We start from the raw sequence: 4,926 nt of genomic DNA on the forward strand, positions 1-4,926 counted from the left end.
AACAGTATTTTTTATTATTAAAATACTAGAGGCCTAATGCACAAATTCATGCACATTGAAAAGAAATTAATTAGAAAAAATATTTTAGAGTCCAGGGAGGGACTAAGGGAGGGCTCCAGGGCGTGTCCAGCCCATTTCACCCAGTCCTGATCGGCTGGACCCCAGCAGCAAGCTAACCTACTGGTCGGAGCATTTGCCCCCTGGTGGTCAATGCACATCATAGCGACTGGTGAAGCAGTCGACTGATTGGTTGGACACTTAGCATATTAGGCTTTTATATATATAGGTAGTTGATGCAATATCATGTTAGTTTCAGGTGTACAACATAGTGATTTGATATTTGTATACCTTATACTGTGATCACCACAATAAGTCTAGTGACTGTCACCATACAAAGTTACTACAATATTATTGACTATATTTCCTATGCTATATAATATAACTCAAAGTTTGTACCTCCTTTTCTATTACAAATGGGTCTACTTTTTCTCAGATAACTAAGATGTGGTCAGACCTTCACCTCAAACTCCTGACCTAACTGGGCTGGTTTTGGCAAAAACTTCTCATTCATGGCCTTCAATTACTCCCACTGCAATGAAACATTTATAGAATTTCGGAATTGAAACAAGTCATCTACACAAGGAGGTACTGAAGGGCCACAACAGTAGGTAAAAGATGGAGCCAAGTAGGCAGGACTCTGAGTCCCCAACTTGTTTTCAAAGATATAACTCATTGTCTTCTCTACATATTTGTCTTTCGCTTAAGATTCCAATCATTTATAGAAAGACTTTTATGGTTAAAAACAAAACAAAAAAACCACTGATTTTGGCCCAACACTTCGTATGATGCGAATGTAGCCCTGTCGAGTGTTCATTTAGTCCATGTGGAGGGATCACTGGATAGAGATTTTAGGAAACAGCTTATTCCATTGCATCTTTAGAGAGCAGAAAATGCTTACGTCTCTGGTGGAGTCAACCCAATCAATACAGCCATTTTGGGCTTTTAATTAAAAACAGAATAACAAATCTCTATTCTCCTCTCTTAGAAAGCTTCACTTTATGTCCTAAATTTTGTGTTTCAGGAAGGAAGGTGGCAATTGAAGACATTAAACTTTGATATCCAAGCCCCACAAGGAGGTACAGGACCCAATACAAAGAGCCTTTTCCTGACTCTTCCTGCCAATGCCCACGAAGAGGTAACTGTCTCCCCAAAGCCTTCTAATTCCTTGCAAAGCAGTTCTGACGGCAGTAGTTCTTTCTTAATCATTGACTTTACTGTGTTCACAGGGAGCACAAGCACAAATAGGTATAGAGGAGTCCTCATCACAAAGATGTGTGGCATTTGACATGCATGCTAGTGTTCGGGAAAGAGGGTATGGAGTGCGGGGTCTGAGTGAGGCAGAGAAGGTCCGGCCGGACTGAGAGCCCACCCTGAGTGCCAGCTGCTTGTGATATGAGAGTTCTTTATCATTGACTTTACTGTGTTCACAGGGAGCACAAGCACAAATAGGTATAGAGGAGTCCTCATCACAAAGATGTGTGGCATTTGACACGCATGCTAGTGTTTGGGAAAGAGGGGCTGGAGTGCAGGGTCTGAGTGAGGCAGAGAAGGTCTGACCGGACTGAGAGCCCACCCTGAGTGCCAGCTGCTTGTGATATGAGTGTTGCTAAATCTCTTGATTTGCAAAATAATCTGGAAATATAGATTTTCTTCCATGAGAAATTTTCTGATACTAAAGTGAAAAAAGAAAAATAATGAAGAATCCAACAGCATAAATCAGTGAACTGTACCATAGGCCACCATTTGACAAACTTTTGGCAAACCTTTATCCAGGGGACTCTGTATGTGAACTTTCTCTGATATCGTTGTATAAAAAAAATTTGGTCCCTCTTTATCAATTGGGCAATGTTGTGTGGGGAGTGGGGGGAGTGTCAAAAGTTATTTTAGGTGAACCTGTATTATTTCTCTGATATCATTGTATAAAAAAAATATTGATCCCTCTTTATCAATTGGGCAATGTTGTGTGGGGAGGTGGGGGAGTGTCAAAAGTTATTTTAGGTGAACCTGTATTGAGGTTTGGCTTATTTTTAGTCAAAATGGGTTAAATATCTACAGTTTCAAGAAGTTCAGCCTCGCCCTAGCTGGTTGGGCTCAGTGGATGGAGCGTTGGCCTGTGGACTGAAGGGTCCCGGGTTCGATTCTGGTCAAGGGCACATGCCCAGGTTGCGGGCTCGATCCCCAGTAGGAGGCATGCAGGAGGCAGCCAATTGATGATTCTTTTTATTATTGATGTTTCTCTTCCTCTCCCTTCCTCTCTGAAATCAATAAAAATATATTTTTAAAAAAATAAGTTCAGCCTAGTGCAGCCGTGGGCAAACTACGGCCCGCGTTTGAAATGAATAAAACTAAAAAAAAAAAAAGACCGTACCCTTTTATGTAATGATGTTTACTTTGAATTTATATTAGTTCACACAAACACTCCATCCATGCTTTTGTTCCGGCCCTCCGGTCCAGTTTAAGAACCCATTGTGGCCCTTGAGTCAAAAAGTTTGCCCACCCCTGGCCTAGTGGAACTGTCAGTAAATACGGTGACCCTGAGCAAAGTCCTATGATTGAGTTAGACAGTTCTTGATATTTACTGGCTGAGGATCAAGAGTATTAGAGAGGATATAAAATATGAAACGGCTCAAACACAGTCAAAGTGTAGGCCTCCCTCACAAAGTCCAAGGCAGTTTGGGGTTGCCAGGGGGCTCTGCTCAATACATTGTTCAAGCTGACACTGGAGGAAATGTTCTACCATGGTCAACAGTCAAAGTTCAAGGTCACTTCGTGTGCCAATATCCAGCAGCAGAAGGAGCAAGTCTATGGAAGGTTTCTACAGACCAGGTCTGGGAGTGGCCTCCATCATTTTTGCTCACATTCCACAGCAAAGGAAGCTGTATTCTCGTTGTGTGTCAAAAACAAAGAGAAAATCCATTGGTGACCCGCTGGCAATCTCTGACACATAAGGGAAGGCTCAGAGTATGTTTTCTATTGGGTTAAAACTTAGGAGATGGGACGCACCAACATTTAGGAGATGTCTTTGGCCCTGATACCTCAGAATTTAAGCAAATATTTGGGAAGGACAGTTTTTTAGGGGATTTATGGAATTCTAGATTTTGGGGGGGGGGAATTTAAGCCATTTTGTAAATCCACTTTAATGATGATCAGTAGAAAGAGCAAGGACTCTACTAATTCGCTCTGTGATCTTTGGCAAGTTTTAACTTGTCTGAGACTTAGATTCTAGGTTTTTTTTCTATCAAATGGAGATACAAATATATAATTTTTAGTGTTGTTCTAAGAACTTGAGACAACTTATGTAATATTCATGCATGACATTCAGTCATTATGAAATCCAGTCAAATGGTTGTCTAGGCTCTGTTAAGCCATCTCCATGGGCAGGGACCTCAATGCCTCCAGAACAGCCTTTCCATTTCTATGCAGAGTTGACAGCCAGAAATGTTCATCTTATTAAGCAAAATCCCTTTCACCTTGAGTCCCACTTCTGTCTACTAAAACCACACAGAATGAGGTGAATCATGCTTTCGCCTGCCAGTTCTTCAGAAATTTGAAAATGACACTCCTACTTTGAGACTGCTCTTTCAGTTTCTTCAGCTTTGAATCTCTCACCACTCTTGTTGCTCTCATCTGAAACCCTCTGCTTTGCTTTTATGTTTCTTAAACTGTGATCCACAGATAGAAATATACTCTAAGGAATATAGCATAGAGCACAGTAGTAACTCCCTCTCTTTTGTTTAATAAATGTGTTAGTCAGGGCTAGGGTATCAGTTATGCTGCTGTAACAAAAAGACTTCAAAATGCAATTATTCAAATAAGAGAGAAATCTATTTTTCACTCATCTAACAGTCGGAAGATAGACAGGTGTGTGATTTGTCCAGGCACTGAGATTTCATTACTATAAAGCTCTTTCTGTCTCCTAGGATTTGCCCATGTCTGTATGGTTATAGCTGGCTCTCAGGGCCACATCCAGATTCCAGTCTACAGAGAAGAAGCGGAAGAGGAAGTGGAGGGTGAGCAATGTTCTGATATGGAAGTGAACACAAGCTGGACTCATCACCTCTGCTCCATTCCATTATGAGAACTTAGCCACGTGGCCACCAGCGGTGAGGATGACTGGGAAATGTAAATTGTACCCTGGGGGTAAGGGGAAGAGAGTGGCACACTGCACTTTGCTAAAACTGGAAGTGAGTTCTATTACTAGGAACAAGGGAAGAATGGAGTCAGGAAGAAATCTAAGAGTCACTGCCATGAGAAGGAAAAACTAACAGTCCCAAATTTTAAAGGAATTCAGAAGCCCTGGCCCCAGGTAGCTCAGTTGGTTAGAGCATCATCCCACTACCCTGTGGTTGCAAGTTTGATCTCCAGTCAGGGCACATATAAGAAACAACTAATGAGCAACAAACTGATCTCTCTCTCTCTCTCTCTCTCTCTCTTGTGATTGCAAGTTTGATCTCTAGTCAAGGCACATATAAGAAACAACTAATGAACAACAAATTGATCTCTCTCTCTCTCTCTCTCTCTCTCTCTCCTCTACCTCTATCTCTATCTCTCTATCTCTATCTTTATCTCTATCTCTCCCCCCACCTTCTTCTTTCTCTCTAAAAAATCAATCAATAAATTTAAAAAAAAGAATAAGTAAAAATTACAAGAGGGAGTGGGCGAAAATAATAAACAAGGTGTCTATAGCTCAGCTATGTGGCAAGTTAGCAGGTAACATGACAAATGGGTAAATAAACTGAATTGTTGTCATTGCCTGGAAAATGAATGACTAAATTTGATAGATACTTTAACCAGAAGTAAAGTTAGAAGTTTTAAAAGTTAAAAGTCCTGCGTATTATAGTTTTTAAACAGTCCAGTAGAAATCGT

This window comes from Myotis brandtii, unplaced genomic scaffold (genome assembly GCF_000412655.1).
Source record: "Myotis brandtii unplaced genomic scaffold, ASM41265v1 scaffold520, whole genome shotgun sequence".
Classification (NCBI taxonomy): Eukaryota; Metazoa; Chordata; class Mammalia; order Chiroptera; family Vespertilionidae; genus Myotis; species Myotis brandtii.